Below are 26,542 nucleotides of genomic sequence, written 5' to 3' on the forward strand. Positions count from 1 at the left end.
TTTTTCTGAGCAATCTAAATATTTATTGAGTAAGTAAAGTGGACTTTAGGGTGAGTTCTCTGCAATATTTTTCCAATAAATGAATCATTGCATAACTTAGTCAATTTGAATCTTAAGATGTTATAAATTTATTCATCTCTTTGTGTTTTCCTGTTTCTGAACAATATGGTTTTGGTCCAAGACTTAAAAGAAATATCACATTCATTTATTTCAATTTTTTGTGATGAGATGCTGTGTGCACTTTTGTATTTTTCTTAGTTTTGACTTTTAACAAAGTTCAACGCCATAAATCGTGCTCAGAGGATGAAAACAAAGTTAAATTTCCTTTTTGTTTTTCAAACTTTATCTTTTCTCTTTTTTAAAGGAACTTGGTCAAATAGACCTTATGTTACTTATGACACAGGCCAAGTTGTTCCAACAAAGAGAGACACAAATTCAGCTGCTCAAATAAGACAATGTTTATTCTTCTCTCATGTCATGGTCCGGAGATGGATCACTCAGGATTGAGAGGGAAGTTCTGAAATCCTCAGTACATCCAAATAGATTCTTCAGTTCTCCTCATAATGGACCCTGTGTCAAAGAACGTTTGCACCAGATGGAGTTAAACAGGCGAGGAAGACTTTATTCAAGTGAACAATAGTGATTGCATATTTAAAAGTTGGTGATAATAGATCTTGAAAGTTCTCATCACAAGAAAAAAATGCGTAACTATGAAGTAATGGATGTTAACTAAAGTTAAAAGTTGCACACCTTAAACTTATACAATGTACACCTTAAACTTGTACGATGTTATATGTCAATTACGTCTTAATCAAGTTGGAAAAAGTACTATTGCAATATGAGAGAGAAATTGAAGGTGAGAGAGTTTTTAAACACCATGGTGAACTAGTGGGAAAGTACTAGAGGGCATTGGTGGGGAGGTTGGTCAATATGATTAAACCATATGTGTTTGCTAATTGGTGCTTACTGAAGTTAGGTTCCTGCCCTCCCACAGAGCCTGGTAGATAGGAGCACTATCTTTCTTGATGGTTACATTTCTTAGGGATGGATCCCAGGCTTTTGAGAAAGACATTCCTGGGTTGTGAAACTGCCAAGAGGCTGGGAGCATATTTACATTTCAAGGGGCAGAGAAAGAATTTAGAATTTTTCTAAGTAAATGCTTCACATAATTTATCTTCCACCACTAGAAGTGAGTAGAACTTACTAAGGCTTCCAGCATGCAAGCCACCTGTTGTTCATCATGTCCAATCAGCAGGATGTCTTCGATATAATGGATCTGTGTGATGTTCTGAGGGACTCAGACAGTCCGAATCTCTTCAGACAATATTATGATAGAAGGTAGGAGATTTAACATGGCCCTGAAGCAAAAGCATAATTTCATGTGTTTGTGCCAGTAATATAAATGCAAACTATTTCTGATCCTCTTATCTGATCAGAATAGGAAAGAATGTATTCACTAAATCAATGGCTGCATACCATGGGACCAAGAGGCTTTATAAATCTGCTCTAGCAATGAGAGTACATCTAGCACAGCAGTGTGAACAGGGTTACTACTTATTTGAGCTTACAATGGTCTATACTATAGTCATTCTCCAGGATCCATCCATTTCTGTAGGAGCCAGATTGGCAAATTAAATAGATAAGATGAGGACCACCACTCCAGCGACCTTTAGGTTTTTAATGGTGACATGAATCTTTGTCAATCCCCATCTGAGTGTAATATGAGGAAGAAAATGATTTATAGCAATTACACGAAAAAGAAACAGTAAATTGCTGACTCACTTATCAGGGAGATAGTGTAATCTAGGGGAAAAGATACAGGTCAGAAAGACCAAGGTTTGAATGTTTTCACCACACGGTCTGAATACTCTGCATGACCTACCATAAATTATTCACTCTGAGTCTCAGTTGCTCTGCCTGTACATTTGAGTTAGCAATATTTGCCTTTAATCTGTCTGGTATGGAAGACTAAGTAAACAGATGAATATACAATGTTTCCTTAATAATGGTGGATATTTGGTGCTGTAGAAGAATAGTGGGCAGACTACCAAACACTTGACAAAGAAATGCAAGCAATTCAGTAGATGTGAATAGAGTTTACTACTGAGATTTTGTTTGCGTGTTTGTACGAGCTCCTGAAAGAATGGTGTTAAAATCTTCAGCCCCGTGATTGTGGATATTTTTTTTCTCCTTTTAATCCATCAGTCTTTGATTTATATATTTTGAGGCTATGTTGCTGGATACATGCAAATTTAAATGTTTTTATCTTCTTATTGATCTTTTATCATTATGAAATACCTCCCTTTATGTTTCTTTGTTGCTCTCTCTTGCTCCAAAATCTACTCTGTCTGGCATCTGTATAGCCACAAACAAACTTCTCTAGAGATAGTGAGTGTCCTCTCTCTGTTTATGTAGTAATATGTCTTGCCTTAAAGCCTACTTTGTCTGATATTATTATACTATACTGTCTGTCTTTTGGTTAGTGTCTGTATCGTAACCACTAACTATAATAAGTGCTATGAAAGAAATAAATAAATTGTGATGAGATAGACAGCAATTAGGGGCAACTTTAGATAGGATGTCAAGAATAGCTCTGTCCAAGGAGGTAAGCTAATGAGAAAATAGCAGCCAATCAAAGATCCATGATGAGAGCATCCCATGTAGTGGGAAGAGTAAACATAAAGAAATCTCTTATGGTGGGAAAGCACTAGCCCTAGTCCTATAGTAGCAATAAGACCTGCTGGAGAAGAGGTGTAAGTGAGGTAAGTGCAGGGTGGCTAGAGATCAGTTCAGAGCTAGGCACGAACTAGATCGCACAGGACCATGTAAACCATGATTAGCAAACATTTTCTGTAAAGGCTCAGATAGTAAATATAGGCTTTGCAGGACAAATGGTTTCTGTTGCAATGACTCCACTTGCCATTGTAGTGCAAAAGCAATCTTAGATAATCCGTAAGTGAATGAGCATGACTGCGTTTTAATAAAACTATTTACAAAAACAGGCAGGCAGTGGACTCAGTGTGCCCTGCAGGCTATAGTTTGCCAACCCCTGGTATAAACCATAGCAAGGATCTGGATTAGTCTAAATATCAGGAAGTCTTTAAAGAGGTGTTTTTGTTGTTGTTATTTTTTGTTGTTTGCTTGATTGTTTGGTAAGAGAGTCTGATACATGTTTTCAATCAATCACTCTGGTTGTCATGTGGAGATTGGGTAGAGGGAAATGAGTGGAAGCAGAAAAACACAGGGAGTGATTACAGTGCTCTCTCAAGATGTAAGATTGCTTGGACTAGAGTCACTTAGAGCAGACCTAGGAATCCAACATATAAATTGATGGAAGAAGGGGAAGGACTTGATGATGGATTGCTTGTTGGAGATGAGGAAAGTGTGTAAATCAAAGACAACTCTTAGGTAGCGGCATTTAATGACCCTTGGAAGAAAACTTGGAATTGAGCAAGATGGATAGATACAAAAATTCCATTTTGGACATGTTTTATGTTTGAGATGCCTATTAGACATCCAATGGAGATGTCAGGCAGACAGTTGGATATGAGCTCAGGTGCAGGTTAGAAATAATAGGTTGAATCAAGAAATTACTGATATTCACCTGATTTTTAATTACAAAGACATCAGTTCCACAGGGCTATATCTAATGTACCTTTTATAGTCAGGCAAGGAGAAAATTTAGGTGAAAGAAGATAAAAATAACAAGTACAGAGACCTGCATGAGACACATCAACCTTTAAAGGTCAAAAGAGGAGGAAATGTCAGCAAAGGAGACTAAGTCAGAACAGCCGGTGAAGCAGGAATAAAACCTAAGGAGCGCCATGTAAGCTCAGAGAGGAGGGTGCTTCAAGAGAAACTGTGTTGAATACTGCTGAACAGTTGAGTAATATGAAGAGCGAGCAACGGACACTGAATACAGAGGTTATTGACAAGAGAACTGGAGGAAACAGAAACAGGCTGGAATAGGTCAAATAATGAATGAGAGGTGATGAAGTTAACACTTTGTGTATCGACAATTCTTTTGAGATGCTTTACTGTGATGTTCGGAAGCTGGAGGATCATGGGGGTTTATGTTTGGTTATTTGTTTTAACATCAGACATACAAAAACATAGCTTAATGCCACTAGAAATCAACTATTAAAGAAAGTAATATGGTGATACAAGACCAACCAGGTCCCTAAAGGTGGGAAGCAGGTAAGTAGGTGAAAGTGCAGGGGACCTGGAGCGCTAGCTAACAAGCTGGGACCGGTGGGCCTGAGTCATCCATCTCTAAAATCTTCATTTCAGTTCTTAACCTTCCAGCCCTGACAGATGACAATAGATATGCAATCTATCGACAGAAGGATAAAGCAGTATATTTCCAATACAGAAAGTAAAATAAACTCATAATTCTGAAAGAGATTAAAATAAGACTACAGAACACAGAATTTGAACTGTATTGTGAACTTGGCTTCTTGTAAATAATGGCTCCAAGATGAAATAATCAAAGTGTTCAATGTATTCTGCTCAGTAAAGCTAGACAGGGAAGAATTGCTCCACTTCTCTGAGACAAGAATATGAATGATTGTTACTAAACAAAATCATATTTCAGTTGTGATAAAAGAGGAGAAGAAGAGGAATAAGAAGAGAATTTTGCAGTTTTAGAATCCCGTTTAGATCACTAACACAAGATGCTACCAAGTAAGAATCTTTAGCCAAGACACACTGGTAGGGCCCTAAATAAAAATTTACTTATTTAAATAACATCATACACATCAGTAAACAGACCCTGCCTCAAATTTCTCCAGGGCTCTCCTCCTGACCCTAGACCCTTCCATCACACCCTGTAACTCCCCATTATCCAACAACTAAGGGGTTAATGCTTAGTACAGCAGGTGACCTCTGATCCTACATATCCCTCCTGTCATTTTTCTCTCCAGTATCCTTCCTCTCAACCCACCACTGCAAATTTGGCAGACTACCACTAAGTTAAAGAAAAGTAGTGCTCCCTTCTGAATGTCCTCTAAAACACCCCCCTCAACTACAAAATTTCCTCAAACATCTACTTAATGCCTTGGTTTAAAGGCAGACAGACATAAATCCCTCAGAAAGAAATTGAATAGAAAGCATGGCAGGTTCAGGGGCAATTGCAGTGCATAATAAGGGGATCTAACTTAGAATTTAAAGAATATGAGTGTGCTTGGAGAACAGCAAAATAGTCCGGTTTGACTGGAGCACAGACGTATGTAAAGCACCAGGAGGCAATGGCCGGGGCAAGAGAGCAAAGAGGAATTGAGACTATTGCATAGGTAATCTGGTGCCAGATGGCTTGATTTAGAATCCCAGCTTCTCTGTGTGAGCTGGAGTAAGTTATTCAACCTTCTGTGTCTCAATTTACTCATCTGAAAAATGGGAGTAATAGTATCTTCTTGCTAGGGTTATCAAGATGGTCAAATGAGTTAATGGATGAAACCTGCTCAGAAAAGTGCCTGACCACATTGACTATTCAGTAAAAGTTAGCTGCTATTGTTGGTGGAGAGTGGTGTCTTATTTCGGTGGAAGAGAATGCTGTGGCTGGTTCCATGGGCAAATGTTTGCATTTTAGTGACTAAAGATAACTGCCTCTGATGTCATCAAAGCATAAAGGGTACATCCTGCAAACGATTCCAAAATGGTCCATGACTCTTTTCAACAGAGAGTAGGAGGCTTGGCTGAGTCACAGGAAATGCAACAGATTAAGGCCCTATAAAAGAAGTTCATTAGCATCCAGCTGGCCCAGCATCAGCACAGGACAGTTTATTTATGCTTTAGGACACTGCATTTCGGCTTTATGCTTTATGACACAATTTGCAAAGCTCAACAGTAGGATTTCTTCATTTCCTACTGCAAATACCCTAGAACAATTTCTATTTGTGATACAATTCAATCAATACATAAATTTTGCTACTTAGAAGATAAATTAAAATTCTTAGATAGGATAGATGATTTAATAGGAATAAATTTGCCCAGCTGGTACAGATTGATGCATAGTAGTCTAGAGAGGTGGGCATGGTGCACTTTTTTCAGTAGCATTTGATTCTTTTAACACCCAAGATAATCCACTGACAAGAATTTCACGCTAAAATTTGTTCAGTGTTACAATTTGGATCTATGAATGGTAGCCAAGGCTTTTTAGAAAATGGATGTACATGCAGTATGTAGAGGTACCATACCAAAGTTAACTCCATAGAAAATTCAAAAGCCAGAAATCTGGGAATCAGTTTGTTTTTTGACACTAAATCAAACAAAACAGGCACTGATATATTTTGTTTTCATTTTGTCCCATATCTGATTTTTTAATTCATTGTAGAAAGAAATCAGCCTTACTTCTAAAATTCTTCTAATTAACTTATCACAATAAACTACTCCCTGGGTCTGTGTATTTAAAATGTTAACCTGACACATCTCAAACTTACCTAGTGACAGTCAGGTAACATCTCTAAAATTTTCTAAGAAGGAAGGAAGCAGAGGAGGGAGGGGAAGGAGAAAGGTAAATATCTATACACAAACTTCCCTGTCTCAACTGATTTTTATTGTTGTTGGGTGGGAGGACCAGTTAATTTGCCATCAGAATCTCATCAGCCTGGGCTGATGTCACGCAATTTCTCTGCCATTGCAATCCCCAAAACAGAATGTCAGACAGAGGCTAATGAATAGTCCCATGAAATAGATGAAAAAGGAAAATCATTCGCTACCTTTCAATAGTCGTTAGCTCTAAAACACATGGCATTTTTTTTTCACATTTTAATGAAAGATCATGCGTGTTATCTCCATTGTAGAATGTGAACTCGTCAACATTGCTCTAAGAAGGGGATCGATATCCTACCTTACCATAAACCCTTGAGAAAACACACTGAGAGAGATTATGCACCACAGCCAGAACTGATGAATATTTGTTGTGAACAAATGAATTCAGTGATGGGGTATTAGTATTGTACCTATGTGTAAGAGAAAGAAGGGAAATGCTCGCTTAAATGATCCATTTACCAGACCTTAAATAGACAGCTAGAAGACACAGCTAAAAGAGAAGACTTGCTAAAGGACAACCTCCACAAATTACTAGATTTTTAAGAATTGCCAAAGAAATATTTTGACCTTAAAGGAAATTTATGAAATAAAAAAAAATCCATAAGTATATCACTCTTCTATCTGAGTGCATTACTTTCCATATTTTACTTAATGGTTGTCAAGTCCTGTGCAACTCTTGCACCATCCCAGTTATCTGCTGCCCCTGACTCATGCCTCCCATTGGCCTTCCCCTGAATCAATAGGAACAAAGGCTGGGGAGCTATCAAGGGCTTCCAAGGGCTTCTAAATCCTGGACATAGGATTTAGAGGATCTTCTACTGTTCTGTAGTTGAGGATTCTGCAGCTTTTGGTGTTCTATGGCACTCATAGCTCTCAATTTCTGGAAATTACTCCAATCAAAGGGAGGCCCAGCTTCCTATCTGGTCTGACTCCCACTCCCATCAACCACTGTCCACGTCTGTTGGAATCTCTTGGATATCTAGGATTTCATAGTGCTTCCTAGTTGTTGACACCAGAAGGAGCTCTGTTCACCATCTGAGCCAGTAGGCTCAGGCTAGAGTTTCTTCTTCCAACCTCCATTCAACTAGGGTCAGGTTAAAGTTTCAATCTCCCTTGACTTTTCACTGGTTGGTATTACGGGAAATATCTCCTTCTGTCTCTGGATCTCCCTCGATGGCCACTTCTGAAGCCAGGCACTCTTCTCAATCATTGTGTTCAAATGTCCCTTGAGCGGAAAGCCGGTGCAACATCCTTGGGACTGACTTTGTGGAAGACAGCCCTCTTGCCAGTAGGATTTGGTAGGTGCCTAGCTCTTCTTATTCCCTGTTTTTCTTACCTCAATCCTCTCTCAATCCCTGTGTGCACATGGCTGGCCCTGCATACTCGTATATATTAAGCCCCTCATGCGAGCCATCTTTTACTATTGCAACCATAATAGGGTTCCCCATACTATATTATTCTATGGCTTAGAATTGCTTCATATTCTCCAAATAGTTTGTTTTAAAGGTTGCATAATATTCTGTCCAGTTAGAATAATCATTTGCATAATCATTTTCCTATTGCAAAATCTCAGGTTGTTCCCTCTATTTGTGAGGCTAAATAGTATAATAATTTAGAGTACAAAATCTACAGTCTGATGTTGGCTGCACCATAGCAAGTTACTTAGGCTCTTTGCACCTCAGTTTCCTTATCTATAAGATGAGAAGAGGGCATGTGAGGATTAAATGAGTATGTAAAGCATCTAACACGTGCTTGGCACAGGATAAGTATATAAGTGTTGGCCGTTAGGAGTATTATTTCACATTCGCTACATAGAAAATGTTCAGTGAACATCTCCATTTATCTTTTGCTCTTAAAAAAATAATTTTTTTAAGAATACAGCCCACAGATTTCATTTGCTCTATCAAGGGAAGACAAATTTTGTGACTTTTGACCTATAGACAAATTGCTTCCCCCGAAGGCTATACTAATTTCCAATGTCATAAAAATATATTAATGTACTAGTTTTGAAATGTGTCAAATTGTCTATTACAATTTTCACTGTGCTATGATCAATAACTAAATAAAATTAGTTTTTATTTCTTTGAATTTTACCAAGTGTGAGTTTTTTAAAGTGTGTTCACTACATAATTACGTTTTTCTCTATTTAATCCTGTGTGAAGTCATTCATAATATTCTGAACAATCTCATAATCAGTGCATCCCACTTTTGATAATACAAAAGTAAACCTACAATTCAAGAAATATAATGAGACTGGCAAATTCATTAAAAACAGTAGATTTTTCTTGATCTCTAGGATAGAATTATAGACTACAAATTTTCAAGGAACTCACTGAAAGGTAGGACATATATAACTTTGTGTGTCTTCCTCTGATTCTGTTAAACTTAAGCCAGTAACTCGACAGATTAATTAATTGCCTCTCTAAAGAAGACCAGGATGATTTGGGAAGACCATGTTATATTTTGTTTATTATTAACAATATGAATTGTTTGTAATATTTTGTGCCTTAAGCCTAAAATCTGTTTCAAACTTTAAGTTAATTTTCATAATAATGACCTATTATGATCATTATGATGGTGATGATGATGACACATCTCTTATTTATTGAGCATCAAATGTGTTCCAGACATTTCATTAGATATTTTCATTTATTATCCCTGATCCTTATAAATTCTCCACCAACTTTTTGGTAGATGAGGCAATTGAGAATCTGAGAGCATAAGCGACTTGCCCAACACTGAATGAATAGTAAATGTGTCTAGAATAATTAATTATGCAGTGGGAGTTGCCTTTTTTTTAAGGTAACCTCCAAAGTTTCATTTCATATAAAACAAAAAACGGTGTGAAACACTATCTTGCTACTGGGGAAGACTGTAGTCCATTTTCTGTCTTTTTAAACAGAAGGATATTTATACAAGACAAAATCAAGACATCTATTTTTCACCCTGTAAAACAAAATTTTCCTTCTTCTTTGGAATTTTGTTTTTTACTTACATTGTATGAGAAAGCAAAAAGTAAATTTCCATCACTACCTTCTGCTCTATGTACCTTCAAAAATTTACCAGCATAATAACAGGTTGGAGAATTTCTTTTCTTTCATAGCTTCATCATGGACTTGATTCAAGGACCACCCAAAGGTGTAATGTCCACCACTATTTGCTTTGGAAAAATTGATCCCTAGGAACTAGTAGCTAGTTTCCTAGATAAACACCAAGATTCTGAAAATGAACACATATTATCTGTAGAGATACATGAAATGAGAACTTCACAGGACCTTAGAGCTGGCCAAAAGTCATTTTCTTCATTCATTCATTCTCCAGCATGTATTAAGTGCCCACTATGTGCAAGCACTGCACTGGGCTTTAAAAGGAAACAAAGACAACCAGGAAATAGTTCCACTTTTGATAATACAGAAGTAAACCTACAATTGGAGAAATATGATGAGATGGCGTTGTTATGGAAGCACTGAGGAAGGAACCCGAGCTCAGCCTTGGTTATAATCGTGACCCTCTTCCATGGCTTATGGCAGAATAACGTGGAAAGAATGCTTCCAAGCGACTGGAGACTCCCTCACTTATCCCTAAACATTGAACAGTGTGTTACGAAGTGGGAACGCTAAGCCGAACAAGGCATAGACATCCACTGCCTGGCAGCGCATAATCTTGTGGAGAATACAAACGTGTATACCAGAGCCTGCTGCACAATGTAATGAATCTAACGATAAAGGCATATCCCAGACCTTGGTGCCGCCATTGTTCCTCAATGTTCAATAGCTCACGTGGAAGAAATTCCTCTTTTGCTAAATGCTAATTCATCATAAAGATCCCATCTTTATTTTCTCTTCTGTTATCCAAACTTATGACAGAAAAGTTGGTTACTATCCCTCACTAACTTGAACACAACTCTATAGCTGTAAATAAGGAAACAAATAAAGACTTAGAATTTAAGATTCTGGGGGTGGAAACTAATATCTGCACATTGTGACTCTAATGGGAGCCATCATTTCAAACTTGGAACATAAATATAGCCTGGATCTCAGTGGAATACATAATGCTTTTGTATTTAAAATCTCTGTGCATTCCTAGAAAAAAAATACATGTGTTAAGTAACTCAATCATCTGCCTAAGATGACTTCCTTGGCCTCTCTACAGTGAACAGGTCCCATCGAATCAGTGTGTTAACATCAACCAATTAATAATTCCTTTGAGCACTTACAATGCTTACTGCATTCTTCTAAGCATTCTGAGAAAAATTCAAAGTCCGGGTACAATCTAACTTGGGAAGTTATAAGTATGTGTATATATATAATCTGTATATACACATATATTTGGAGTCAGGTATGAAAGTACAGGTTATTCATCCTCTGATACTATGTACGGTGTGTGCCTATATACATATATGCAATATATATGGAGAGAGACGTGCTACATCTATTTTTATATTTTAAATAATTCTATTTATAGAAATTGATTTACGCAAGCTTTTTAGAAATATATGTAATCTACAAAACAGCAAACATATACTAAGAATAATTCTGTATATTTCTATGCATACTTTTCCTCTTCAACATCAATGCTTAGTACAACACCTGACATTTAATAGGTATTTATTCAATATTTTAGAATGGATTAATATTTTTCTGACCAAATATCAGCTAAAAGTGAAGCCATAAACCAAGCCACTTACTCAATTTTTTTTTTTGTATTATTGGAAGCTGAAAACATTTAGGAAAAGATACAGATGTACTTTTTTTTTTTTTTTTTTGGTGAGGAAGATTGGCCTTGAGCTAACATCTGCTGCAAACCTTCCTCTTTTTGCTTGAGAAAGACTGTCCCTGAGCTAACGTCTGTGCCACTCTGTCCTCCGTGTTGTATATGGGAAGCCACTACAGTATGGCTTGATGAGGGTATGCAGGTCTGTGAGCAGGGTCTGGTATCTGAATCCAGAAACCCCAGGCCACAGAAGCGGAGTAGGCAAATTTAAGCCTTACACCCGGGCTGCCCCCTATGTACACTTTTGTAGACTCCTAATAGGAAATTTTTGAAACGAGCATAACACTGACTTCATAGAGTTGACAAACATTTTATTGCCAAAGGAAATGTTAGTTTGTCTACAATGGAGATATGAAGCCTTCATTGTTCTACAAATGGTGTGAAATTTACAATATGAAAGACTATTGCTTACGTCACTGCTAAAGCCCAAAAAAGAGTGTGTTCTCCTACTTGACTAGTCTTTCCTACTTCTCTGGGACTATCCAAGGAGGCTAATCTCACATTCTTTCTATCAATATAATTTTTCAAATTTGCTCTTGAAATAAGGGGAGATCTAAAACCAGCCAGGAAAAAAACCTTTTCCCAGCAGCATTTCAGTAGTTTATTCCTTGTTAAATATAGAAGACAAACAAACTAACAAAAAGAAAATCCGTCGGAATCTATATTTTGCAACCTCAGGACGGATTGAGATATTTTTTGCAAGCAGCATCCAAACCTATCCTGAAATATGCTTAAACATAGTGAGAGTGCTGGCCTGTCATTAGAGCTTACCTTCTTGTTTGTTTTTGTTGTTTTCAGATACTAAAGGAGGAAATAAACCTCTGACGAGTTAGCACGTTTTCAAAGGCGGCTGTCATGCTTCCCTGCACATTGCCTCTGAGCGATCACACTCATCTCTGGGCACAGAACCAACACCTCATTGCTGGTGAGCCGCAACCATAGGTCTGATTAAAGAATGGTCCGACAGCTCCCACAGAGATTTCTATCCAATTTCCTTCAGCCTCTAGGTTGGTGGATTTAGGTGAAAAAGCGTGATGGCTGAGAAGGAGGCTGTTTGGAGGAACGTGGAAAAACATTGTGGAATGATCGGAGGTCTAAGAGAAATACCGTGAGGCATTCTTTCTCCAGCGCGGAAAATAAATGTGAGCCTTGATTTACTGTAACAGGCAGTAGGAGTTTTCCAAGTAGAGGAGGCTGCATTCGCAAAAGAGAACCTCAGACTGCTTGATGGTTGTGAGGACAGGGAATTCAAATGAACTTTGTCACTATTGCCTGTTTCATGAGAGAAAGATTCCCCGGCGGAGCACAGATGGCATGTTTGAACGAGAAGCTGATTATGCCAAGAGGTTAGTATGCCTGAGAGCATCGCTTATTGATCTGTGAGCGGGACCGCAAGACAACTAGCGATGAATATTGATCTGTGAGGAGGACACAGGAGAGCTAGCTGTGAAGAAGAGCGCACAGCTGTCTCCAAAGCACCTGAGAGATCAAAGCAACTTGAAATACACATCCAATACAGGAATTATTTTAATCCCCTTCGTCTCTTTTATTCTCTATCTTAAAATACATGAAAGAAATCTCATCTGTTTAAAACGCAGCACACAAAAGTAAAAACACGGAATGTTGAAAACCAGTGTTTAGTTAAGAAACGTGCATGCAGAATTAAGAAAAAATATGCAGGAAGCACAGGAATAGTAAGAAAAGGAAATCCAAAAAGGGTTACGGCCGGATTTGCTTCAGGAGCAAAATCCAACTGTGATGCTTCAAGTACGAGCTCTCACTGGGCTCACTTCCCTTAAACGGCAGCCTCTGTTTTTAGAAGCATTTGGCCAGTTTTGACTCTGTCTTCTTCAGTACCTGATGGAGGTTCAGAATACAAAGGATAAAAGCAACCCTCACTGTAGCCCTATCATCGCTACCTCAATCCCCTATGTTCTCCATGAAGCAATATTCGCTCTTTTTCTATCAACAAACCTTACTTATAGGGCATAAACTTTAGTAATATAAAATACATGGATTTCTTGAAATTGAGCTTCCCTAAAGACCATAAGCATTTTTAGATTTCTCATCATTAGTAATTAAAGCTCATTTAGCAATTCCGGATACATTAAGTTACATAAAATACATTTAAAATGCAAGTTCTTGATCACACATACAATAAAATCTAAGAGGAGAAATCAACTCTGACCCAGAAAAATTAATGAGAAACTTCATCAAATATGCCTACAAAAGACGTTTTGGTTGCTTAAATTTAAAATGTAAGTTAGAATATGTATGTATATACCATAATATTTTCAAATATTATTTTTCATTCAAATTTCCCCATGTTTTGCAAACAATTTCCCTTTTGTTGACTTAAACAAAAATGTGAAATCCATGGAGCCAAGATTAGATAAACACTAGCCCATCCAATGGAGAGAAGTGTGCTAAATCCTTCACTAAGATTGTGGTTTGTCAATTTCTTCATTTAGTTCTGCCTGTTATTGTCTTATCAATTTTGAGGTATTTTATTAATTGCAAACAAATTTGGAATTGTATGCCCATCCAGAGTTTTGTAGTTGTTTTTATTTTTAATCTAGTCTCTGCCTTTTAACCTGATATTTAATCAGTTGCTATAAACTAATGACTGGCACAGTTGAATTTAACTCTACTGTGGTATTATTTGATTCTTACTTGACCAATTGTTTTTTTGTTCTCTTTTGCCTTTTTTCATTAATTGTTCTTATTTTATTATTTCATTTTGCTCAATTAGCTTGTTGGTTATACACTTTTATTACCTTTCAGTGGTTATGCTAGACATTAACACATATCTTTGACATTTAGAATCTATTACAAACACTTTTACCATTTACTAACAAGAATCTTGGCATATATTTACATCGTTTACCCTTCTTATCTTTTTGTGATATCGTTAAGTACCTTAATTCTACATTTATTTATACTTAGAAGTCATTATTACTGTTGTTTTATGGAGTTAATATTCATTTTAATTTACTCACACATTTATCCTTTCTGTGTTCTTTGGATATTTATGATTTGTGTCTGTAACTAGATTGCAAGTCCCTTATGCAAGGCTTATTTGTCTTCCTCATAATATGACCCCATCTGTCTCCTCATTCTCATCTCTCACAAGTGCCCTGAACAATTTAAGCTCCAGCCATATCAAACACTTATTCCCAACTCCCAGCTCATCATAGGAGTTAACGGACTAGCTCTTATTTTGGTGTCTTTGCAGATGTTACTCTTTTTCCTTCCCAACCCATCTCTGCCCAGTTTTCTAATGCATACTCTGTCTTGCAAATTAGCTCAGATGTCTCCACCTCAAAGACAAGATGTCCCACTTCCTGATCAGATCTGGAGTGCATGTCCCTCCTCTGGGAAATGAATTTAATCAGCTATACACTATTGAAAGTTCATAAGACTATCTCTCTACTAGTCTTTGAATTTCTTGGTACCAGGACAATGCTTTTTACCTCTGAATGTTTTGTTCTAAATTCTGCGTTTGGTATATGTATTAATTTTCCAGGGCTACTGTAACAAAGTACCACAAAATAGGTTACTTAAATAGAAATTAATTGTCTCAAAGTTCTGGAAGCCAGAAGTCCAAAATCAAAGTGTTAGCAGGTTTGGTTCATTCTGAGGGCTCTGAGAGGAGACTCTGTTCCAGGTCTTTCTCCTTGGCTTGTAGATGGCCATCTTCAGGTTCATATAATGTTCTTGCTGTATCTATTACTCTGTTTCCAAATTTCATCTGGTTATAAGAAATCCTGTAGTATTGGATAGAACCCACCCTTATGACCTTGTTTTAACTTAATAAAGACCTTATCCTCAAGTAAGGTTGCATTCTGAAGTACTGAGGGTTAAGACTTCAACACATGAATTTGGGAGGGACACAATTCAACCCATAACAGCACCTAATAGGTATTCAATTCCTGCATGTGGAATAATTGATTGATTTAAGGAATGAGGAATTTGTATTACCTAAATGGACATAGAAAGAAGTTATGATCGATCAATTTGCTGTATTTGGATGTTGGCATCAAGATGGTGGCATAGGCGGACTCTGAACTTACCTCCTCCCATGAACACAATCAATTTACAACTACTCTTGGAACAATTACCTTTGAGAGAGAACTGAAAACTAGATAAAAAGAACCACTGCAACAAGGGACAGTCTTGACTGAGGTGGAAGAGGCAGAAATCCCTTTCTGGAGAGAAAAAAAGCCACTTGGATGAGTCATGGAGCTTCATGGCTGGCCAGCAGCAATCCTAAGGCATGTAGCCTTCCCTGGAGGAGTGGGGGACCTGAGCGGGGAAGTGTTACCACAATAAGCATCCTTTGGACTCAGCACAACTGAGATGAGTACCATAATATCTGGCTTTGCTGGCTACTAACAACAATGGGGAATATTCCTAGAAAAGCTATGGGGCATAAGCAAAAAAAAGCCAGCTCTTAAATTCGCTCATTTCAGAAAGCAACCTAAAATCACCAGAAGGAAAGGTACAGAGTCCTTTCTTGAAAAGAGACTCACTCAATAGGCTCTGAGTGCATCTTGGTGAGAGGTGAGACCTCTTCAGGGATTGAGACATTGGCGGCAGCCTTTACTGTGACCTAGTACAGGCATGTTGACACATATGCTGGCAGATGCCATTGGAGTTCTTCCCCTGGCCTGTTAGCCCAAGGGTCTGCCTCACCCATTAGAGTGCTGATTTAATACAGCTCAGCCAGGGAAAGCAGCCCAATCTAGGGACTGGCCCCACCCAATAGCAAGTCCTTGGGCAACTTTTTGGTCTGCATAGACTGGGGGCCTGGATCCTCTGCAGGCTGGCGAGTGGGTCCACCTCTCCAGAGCAGGGTGTGCACAAGGAGCAGGTGGTATGGGGAGTTGGTGGAATGTGTGGGGGCCTCTGCAGTGGAGTGACTGAATCTGCTTCAGGGGATCAGGATGGGTGCATGGGCCAGGACTGTGTTCACAGTGTGTGTGGATGTGTAGGCTGTGGGGCTTGTCAGCAACAAAGGACCTGTGCTTCTCAAATGGCCACATATGGGATTGGCCCCACCTTCCAAAGCCTGAAACTATTGGGTGTCCCTGTGCCTAGGGCCAGCCTCACTCAGCTGCAATCCTGAGAGAACTGACAACAGCCTTTCAGGCTGGAGGCCTACAGCAACTGTAAGCCCCTGGGGGGCTAGCAACAAGCCACACTGGGGGCCTACTCACTTAACAGAAAAACTGCAACAGGACTGTGCTATTAGAACTTGCAGTCAACTGTGCTGGGGCTCCCCATGCCTGATAAAGTGGCTGAAGGGTCCATAGCAGCGAGACACAGCTGAACATTATAACCAGCTGGCCAAGGGGACAACCTAGCCTCCCTGGGCACCTACAGCCAGAGCAGCCCTGCCACAACAGGACACACGTAGCCCACACAGGGGTCACTCCTGGAACATTTGGAACTGGTAATGAGAGCGAAGCACACTGCTGGGCCTCAAAAGGCAGCTCTTACATAAGGCCACTTCTCCAAGTTCATGAGGTATAGCTGATCCACCTAACACATAGATATAAGCACAGAGAAACAGGTAAAATGAGGAGGCAAAGGAGTATGTTCCAAGCAAGAAAACAGGACAAAACCCCAGAAAAAGAACCAAATGGAACAGAAATAAGCAATCTACCCCAAAAAGAGTTTAAACAAAAAGTCATAAGGATGCTTACTGATCTTGGGAGAAGTGTGAATGAACTCAAAGAGAACATCAACAAAGAATTGAAAAATATAAAAATTAACCAGTCAGAAATGAAGAATACAATACTGGAAATGAAAAATTCACGAGAGCGACTCAATGGCAGAGTAGATAATACAGAAGAATGGATCAGGGAGCTGGATGAAAGACCAGAGGAAATCACCCAAGCTGAACAGATAAAAGAAAAAAGAATTTAAAAAAATGAGAACAGTCTAATGGAACTCTGGGACAAGGGAGCCAAGAACATACAATGGAGAAAGGAAAGTCTCTCCAATAAATGGTGTTGGGAAAACTGTATAGCCACATGCAAAAGAATGAAAGTAGACCATTATCCTGCATCATACACAAAAATTAACTCAAAATGGATTAAAGACTTGAATGTAAGACCTGGAACCATTAAACTTCTAGAAGAAAACATAGGCAGTGTGCTCTTCGACATCAGTCTTAGCAGCATATTTTCAAGTACCATGTCTGACCATGCAAAGAAAACAATAGAAAAAATAAACAAATGGGACTACATCAAACTAAAAAGCTTCTGCACAGCCAAGGAAACCATCAACAAAATGAAAAGGCAACCTAACAATTGGGAGAAGATATTTGCAAACCATATATCTGATAATGGGTTAATATCCAAAATATACAAAGAACTCATACATTTCAACAACAAAAAAACTAACAACCCAATTAAAAAATGGGCAAGAGATCTGGACAAACACTTATCCGAAGAAAATATACAGATGACCAACAGGCACATGAAAAGATGTTCAACATCATTAACTATCAGGGAAATGCAAAACAAAATTACAATGCAATATCACCTCACTCCCATCAGAATGGCTATAATTAACAAGACAGGAAACAATAAGTGTTGGAGAGGATGTGGAGAGAAGGGAACCCTCATAGACTGCTGGTGGGAGTGCAAACTGGTGCAGCCACTATGGAAAATAGTATAGAGATTCCTCAGAAAATTAAGAACAGAACTACCATATGATCCAGCTATTCCACTGCTGGATATTTATCCAAATAACAAGAAAACACGAATGCATAAAGATACATGCACCCCTACGTTCATCACGGCATTATTCACAATAGCCAAGACTTGGAGTCTACCTACGTGCCCATCAAGGGATGAGTGGATAAAGAAGATGTGGTATATATACACAATGGAATACTACTCAGCCCTAAGAAATGAGAAATCTGTCCATTTGTGACAACATGGATGGACCTTGAGGGTATTATGCTAAGTGAAATAAGTCAGAGAGAGAAAGTCAAATACCGTTTGATCTCACTCGTAAGTAGAAGATAAAAACAATGACAAACAAACACACAGAAACAGAGATTGGATTGGTGGTTACCGGAGGGGAAGGGGGGAGGGAGGAGGTCATAGGGGATGATTAGGCACACATGTGTGGTGATGGATGGTAATTAGTCTTTGAGTGGTGAACATGATGTAATCTACACAGCAGTTGAAATATAACGATGTACACCTGAAATTTATATAATGTTATAAACCAATGTTACTACACTCAAAAATAAAAATTTTTTAAAAATTTTCTGTATTTGTGGAAAAAGGACTCATATTTCAGATTATACATAAAAATTCTAGGCAGTATATCAATTGACAAAAAGATTTTTAAAATGATATAGATGCTTAGCTCCTTGTAATGATAAAAATGATCTTTGAACTTAGTTTGATATATATATATGACAAAAAATTTTATTTGTAACACTTTAATTAAATTCATCATGCTGAGACATGTTTAAAAAGAATTTGTAATCCCTGAAGTATTTATTTTTTACTAAATATGTTTCTCTAACCCTTCAGAAATAAGTGATTTTTAAAATACAAAACTTTGAATTTAGTCACTAGAGGGAGCTGTATGTCACCTTACATAGTAACTTAAAGAGCAGATATCAATATTTTCAAAATCATAAACAGTGATAGAAGCTAAATTTATAAAATGAGAAAATAAGGAATAGAGGTATAGTAAGAATAACAGCTTCGAACAACTGATATTTATAGAAAATTCTGCCCAACGATAGCAGAATGCACATTTCTTTATGAGTGCTCATAGAATAATTACCAAGATAGACCATAAGTCTCAAACAAATTCAAAACAACTCAAGTCATGCAAAGTATGTTCTCCGACCACAATGAATTAAGTCAAAAACAGAAAGATTCCTGGAAAAATCTATAACTATTTGGAAACGAAATACCCTTCAAAATAACTCATAGATCAAAAAATAAATCAAAAAGGAAATTGAAAAATATTTTAAATTGAATGAAAATGAAAACACTACATATCAAAATTTATGGGGTGCTGATAAAGCAGTAATAGGGAAAGTGTAAAGAACGATATACATTTATTAAAAAAAAGAACAAAGCTCTCAAATCAATGACTTCAGCTTCTGGCCTAAGAAACTAGAAAAATAAAAAAGCAGATAAAACCCAAAGTAAGCAGGAAAGAAATGAAATTATAAAGGTCAGACTGAAATCTAGGAAACAGAAAAAAAAAAAGGGCAAAAGAGAAAATCAGTGAAATCTAAGCTGGTTCTTTGAGAAGATCAATAAACTTGATAAACTTCTGACTAGACTGATCAGATGATCAGAAAAGAAAAGAAAAACACAAACGACTGAGACAGAACATGAGTGATGACATCACTACAAACTCTACAGAGCTGCTGTTAAGCTACAGCTGGGAATCTAGTTTTTCTCACTTATGGATTAAGAAAAAAATTATGTGTGATGATTGGCCTTCCCCATGCTGACCTGTGTAAGCAAGGTTTGAGGCTCTCTTTGAGGATTTTATAGCAATCCTCTACTTAACCCCTTTGTATTCTAAATGATCTCTATCTGTATCGGACTCCTATCCTAGACAGAGCTTCTGCAGACGGGTGCTGAACAAATACTTGAAAATATAAAAGTGTAAAGTACTCCAGATTGTATGAGGTGTAATACAGAATAAGAATGAACAGTAGCAGAGTTGGCAAGCCCACTTTGGGTGAGTTCTCTAGGGCCTGGTAGCTCCTCTGGAAGATAAGACCCATTAGGAATAGTAGAAGGGAGCAGCTGGATCTCTCTCTTACCTGTCACCTCTAATGCATTTTTTCCTAGCTATCCATGAGATTGAGCATCTTTTAATATCTTTTTGGCCCCTGTATTTCCTCTTTGAGGAATTGAGTTTTTAGATTTTTTTGTCCATTTTTATTATTTTTGCCTCAAAAATTCATAAAAATACATTGTATCATTGGAATTTTAACCCTTTGAGTGTCATATATGTATTGCAAATGTTTTTCTCAGAATAACATTTATCTTTTACTATTAGTTATAGTGTCTTTTACTGTTAATATATTTTTACTTATATTTTAGGTACTCAAGTGTTGTATGTTTCAGTTTTCTGAGTTTCTCACTTAATAGAGGAAAAGGTAACCCAAGATTCAAAATATACAATCTACTAAATTTTTTCTAACATTTTATTGTTTTGTACTGTAGGCTTAAATTCTTAATCCATCTGGAATATAGTTTTGTACATGATATGAGATGGGAACTAAATATTTATTTATCTTTTCTACAACTTTTGCTTGTTTTGACTTTTTTCAACCTGGGCTTTAAAATAAGTCCTAAAACAATTACTTTTGGGTTGACAACAAGGCTGTTAAAGACTAACTTTGGACCTAAAATGTTGACCTGTCACTACAAAAGAAAAGGCTAAAGTCTTGCAGGGGAATCACTATTTGTTAAATTTCTTCTGTACATGATCCCTACTAGTGATAATCATTCCCAGCCTCCCAGGAAAGCTGAACTATCTCAAAGAATGAGGTAAATACATGAAAGGCTACAAACTTGTAGGGCTGTGGGCTGTGTAGACTCCCAACACCTTTTTTGTAGCTTCCCATGGTGCCGCCGATTCTTTCAACCAAGCGAAGCTGAAATTGAGGAACGTAGGCAAAAGCAATCCCTAGCTATTAATGGTAAAAAGAACCAACACATGAAGACTTTAGGCATGACCAAAGTGAAGTAAGAATCTCTTGTCTCTGAGAGAATCTTGTCTTTTTTCATATACTTCGTTTTACTCTCAGCAGTATTTTTAAAAAGAATTTATTCTAAACAGCACATCTGTTCACATTAAATTTCTGACAACCAGTGTGGCAGTCTGAAAAAATGTCCCCCCAGCAAAGATACATTCACTTCTTAATCTCTGGAACCTGGGAATACTGCCTGATATGTCAGAAGGGTAAAGGCTGCCTTATTTGGAAAAAGGGTATTTGCAGATTTGGGGATTAAGTTAAGGATTTTGAGCTAAGGAGATCATCCTGGGTCCTAAGTGCCATCACAAATGTTTTTATGAGAGAGAGGCAAAGGGAGATTACACACATACTCACATACACTCACATACACACACTCACATACTCACACTCATACACTCACACACACACACGAGAGTGAAGAGAGAGGCAGAGATTGAAGCGATGTGGCCACAAGCCGAAGAACACTGAGAAATGCCTGCAGCCACTAGAAGCTGCAAGCGCCAAGGAACAGATTCTCTTCCCAGAGTGAGAAAATGCATTTCCGTTGTTTTAAGCCATCAAGTTTGTAGTAACCTGTTATGGCAGCCCCAGGAAACTGCTTCAACTGCTTTATGTCTTAAACGCGAACTCCTTTTAATATGTTCAGGAGAAACCTGTAGAGTCTATCATAGCCACATTTTACCCTTTGGGGTAAGAAGTAAAATTCTTTTCAATACACAAAGGTTTGTTTTAAACATTCAACTTTTAAACATTTAAACTTTCAACAAGACAAAAGTAGGCCAAAGGCAAATTGTTAAAAATGATATGACTCAAATCCTAAACCATAGAGTAGTTTCTGCTCAACTACACATTGATTACCAACCAAAAAAACTTAGTTTTTATTGAAATCCTTTAATTTGATGAGCAGACAGTATGTCTCACTGATTTTAGTTGCATGGGATTCCTTTTAATTTCTTTCATATATCCACAAGTGAAAGTGATGCTTGATTGGACAGAAACCACAATAAGCCAAAATCCCACTGAAGTAAAATTTTGTTGACCTACACCCTCTCATCATTTACTCATACTGGAAGTTAAAAGTACATACATGTAATCAGGCAAATCAGTTTCCATCATAATAAATACCAAATAATTATTTTGATTTAATAATAATAGATAGTTTGAACAATTATCATCATATTTTTATGGACATTAACTTTAATCTTTACAATGGTTTTGAAAAGCAGATTTTAGTATTTTCATTTTAGAAGTGAGGAAAATGAGAATTAGAGAGATTAAGTTACTGGCCAAAGGTTATAAAGCTAAAAAGACATAAACTAAAGGTCCTCTGACTTCTTAGCTTATGTTCTTTCTATGGATTGCATTTCTTCCTAACTCTGATACCTGCTGCCACATATTGCTTGAAAATAAATAACCTGGAATAGGGCTTGACCGTCATTTTTTGTCCTTTTCTTCCTCCTCTCCCTCCTCCTCCTTCCCTCTTTTCTTTCCTTCTCCCTTTCTTACTCCTCCTCTTCTTCCCTCTCTTCCTCATCAAAAGGGTCCTTGAGTCAGCCTAGAGGTATAATTAAAATTGTCACTTCTTTTCTGTAACAAAGCATATTTGAGTTCCTATATTTGGGTTCACATAATCAGTAATAAAATTGGTATTAGCACCCGATTTTCTTGTGCTTGATGTATTGTGTTCTGCCGCATTGCAAGTTATTTTATTCCAAAACTCTCATAAATATCACCTTTACTCCAAGAAATAGATCCACATAAATATAGCCAACTGATCTTTGATAAAGCAGCAAAAGCAACACAATGGAACAAAGATAGTCTTTTCAACAAATGGTGCTGGAACAACTGAACATCCACATGCAAAAAATTGAATCTAAAAACAGGCCTTACACTCTTCACAAAATGGATCGTGGACTTACAGGTTAAACACAAAACTATAAAACTCCTAGAAGATAACACAGAAGAAAACCTAGATGACCTTAAGTGTGGTGATGGCTTTAAAGATACAACACAGGTAGAAAGACATGATCCATGAAAGAAATAGTCGATAAGCGGCGCTTCATTAAAATAAAAAACTTCTGTCCTGCAAAGGACAATGCCAAAAGAATGAGAAGACAAGCCACAGACTGGGAGAAAATATTTGTAAAAATACACATCTTATTAAGGACTGTTATCCAAAATATACAAAAAACTCTTAAAACTGAGCAATAAGAAAACAACCTGATTTAAAAATCCTCCAAAGACCTTAATAGATATATCATCAAAAAAGATAGACAGATGGAAAATAAGCATGTGAAAAGATGCTCCACATCACATATTATCAGAGAAAAGTAAATTAAAACAATGATGAGATACCACCACATACCTACTACAACAGTCAAAATCTAGAACACGGACAACACCAAATGCTGGTGAGGATGTGGAGAACAGGAATGCTCAGATAAGTGGGTAAACAAACTGTGGTACATCCAGACAATGGACTATTATTCAGTGCTGAAAAGAAATGAGCTATCAAGCCATAAAGTGACATGGAAGAAACCAAAATGCATATTGCAAAGTGAAAGAAGCCCATCTGAGAAGGCTACATAATATATGATTCCAACCGTATGACATTCTCAAAAGGACAAAACTACGGGGACAGTAAAAAGTTCAGGGGTTAAGAGAGAGGAGGGATGACTAAGTGGAGCACAGAGGATTTTTAGGGCAGTGAAGATACCCTGTATGACATTGTAATGATGGATATATGTCATTATAGAAACGTTCAAATTCATAGAGTGTATAATGCTAAGAGTGAACCCTGAGGAAAATTATGGATTTGGGATGATTATGACGTGTCAGTGTAGGTTCATCAATTGTCACAAGTGTGTCACTCTGATGGGGCATGTCAATAATGGGGGAGGCTGTGCATGTGCAGGGGTAGGGGGTATATGGGCAATCCCTGTACCTTCCTCTTAATTTTGTTGTGAACCTAAAACTGCTCTAAAAAATCTTTTTAAAAAAATATTACATTTACTTAAGATATTTAAATTCTCTGATTTTGCCCGTTTTTCATTCTCTGTCTCAGAAAATGATATAAAATCTTTCCAATCGCCCAAGTTACAAATCTTCAAATCATCAGCAACTCTATTCCCTTTTATCGCCAGATCTTCACACGACATGTGACTACTTGTCAAATTCTGTCTATCCTATCTATAAAACAGTTCTCAAATTTTAAGGGTGAGGGTCATAGACCAATTAAAAATCTAATAAAAACTCACTCCCAAAAGGCACTTATACAAAAAAAGTGCATGCAGTTTCATGGAGTTCACAGATATCTCAGAACCCATCCATAGAGCCCAGTCTAGAAAGCCTGCTCTGCTCAGTACTTCCTCCTTAATCTGTCTCAGCTTTCAACCCACACTCTATGCTGTAGTTTTCTCCATCTTTCCCCTGGGTTATAGTTTAGTCTCTCAACTGATTCTCTGACTCCTTACTCCAATCTACTCATTAACCAGATGCCAAGATAAACTTTCTAAAATAGATGTCTGAGCGTGCCAAATCCTGTCAGTGGTGCCTGGCACCAGCGCTTTCTGGCTGGTAGTGCCGATGTCATGCATCTCTTCCCACCTCTGAGTTTACTGATATCAGGTTGTAGCTTGATAGCAGTCACTGTAGGAGTATTTATACCACAAAAACTGGCAAATACAACAAATTAGTCTTTTTCTTTCATTTAGAGAACAGATTTACCAGCATAACACTGCCCGTATTTTCAAATGTTGGGGTTTCCCATTGCCTGAAGTTCAAACTCTTTAGCATGTTAGGCCTCTATAATCTCACCTTAAACTTCTTTCTAGCTCCATATCCCACTATTCTCCGTGGCTTCTATACTACAGTCTCTAGCCACATCAAGCATGCTCATAGCTCCCTGATTACACTAATGGATTTCCCACTTCTGTAAGCCAGAATGTGCCAGCCCCCATAACAAGAATCCTACTTCTCAAGAGCCAAATCTAGTTTGTTCAGTCCATTATAAATATTGCCCTTTCTGTCGAGTCTTCCCTAATACTCCCACTCAAAATCAATCCCTACTTTGTGTTCCAATATCAGTCCTTTATCCCTCCCATGACATCTACCAGTTGCTTAATAAACTTTTTTTTTAAATTTTCTTTTTAGGAAGATTAGCCCTGAGCCAACATCTGCCACCAATCCTCCTCTTTTTGCTGAGGAAGCCTGGCCCTGAGCTAACATCCGTGTCCATATTCCTCTACTTTATATGTGGGACGCCTGCCACAGCATGGCTTGATAAGCGGTGCATAGGTCCGCATCTGGGATCCAAACCAGGGAACTCTGGGCTGCCAAAGCAGAATGGGCAAACCCAACCAACTACACCACTGGGCAGCCCCTGATAAACATTTATTGATTGCCCTCTAGGCAAAGACAATATACTTCTATCTGTTCTAAATTTATGTAATTTCCTTCTAGGCAAAGATTGTGTTATGCGTCTTTTTGATTCCCCGGATTGAATCTCCACGCTAAGCATAGAACTTTATCCACTGTAGATGTGATGTGCAATAAAAATTTGTTGAATTTAATCAAAAGCCTTTGTGGTTCCAGGACAATTCAACATCCCATTTAATTTTTAATAGAGTTTCAGGTAGTGAGGCTAGGATGAATGCTATATATGTGTCTATCTAACATTCATCAAAGTTGAAAATGGATATCAACTATTAACAAAGTAGAAGATGGTAACTACAGGATGACACATTTGTCTTCAAGGCACACAGAGGAATACTGCTGGGTAATTAATTTCTTGTTCTGAAGGTTAATTATTAACTTGCCTTTATAACATTATTTAACTGTGTGCTGCGAACTCCTATTGAGGACAATTATTGGTAAAATTACTTTTAGGAGCAGGTTTGAGAATCTGTGATTTTGCCTAGCTTTGGTAGATATTAATTGAGCTAGATGTCACATCTTCCCTATGAGTCATTCCTCACAGCAGTCGGGAGGAATGAACATTTCTATTCCTAAATTCCCAAAGAGGAAAGTAAGGCGAAGGCAGACTGGGTGGCTTGTTCACATTTCGCATGAAATGTGAACAGCATATGCACTGACACAAAGCAACCAGACAGCATTTTAATTGCTCATCTAACCTCCAGAAAGAGTCACCATCTGTTGAAATTTGGAAGATTAAAAGATATAAAACCTGACAGAAAATTGAAAGCACATCATAAACCACAGAGCCTAGTCACAAATCTTGGAAAACAGCCACAGTGAAATGCAATTTATCTGCAAATAAGAAAAGAATAACACCACCAATTAAACGAGTGCCGAGAAGCATTCATATGAGGTTAGAACACAAAATGAAATAGTGTTTACCTTTGAAAGACAGTCCACAACGAAAGCCTTGTTATCTGTGCTTAAGGTAATGGCCTTCCATCTCCTCCAAAATCAAACCTTGTCCCTGAACAACCTGTG

At 37.7% G+C, this 26,542-nt stretch overlaps 1 long non-coding RNA gene across 1 annotated transcript; it reads right to left on the reverse strand.

Annotated features, from left to right (window-relative positions):
• Positions 1-434: 434 nt before the first annotated feature.
• Positions 435-26,542, reverse strand: LOC138915420 (uncharacterized). The gene is made up of 2 exons (XR_011421341.1): positions 26,444-26,542; positions 435-570 (listed from the first exon to the last, which is right to left on the reverse strand). It is a non-coding gene; the product is annotated as an uncharacterized lncRNA (long non-coding RNA).

Source organism: Equus caballus, chromosome 9 (assembly GCF_041296265.1).
Source record: "Equus caballus isolate H_3958 breed thoroughbred chromosome 9, TB-T2T, whole genome shotgun sequence".
Lineage (NCBI taxonomy): Eukaryota > Metazoa > Chordata > Mammalia > Perissodactyla > Equidae > Equus > Equus caballus.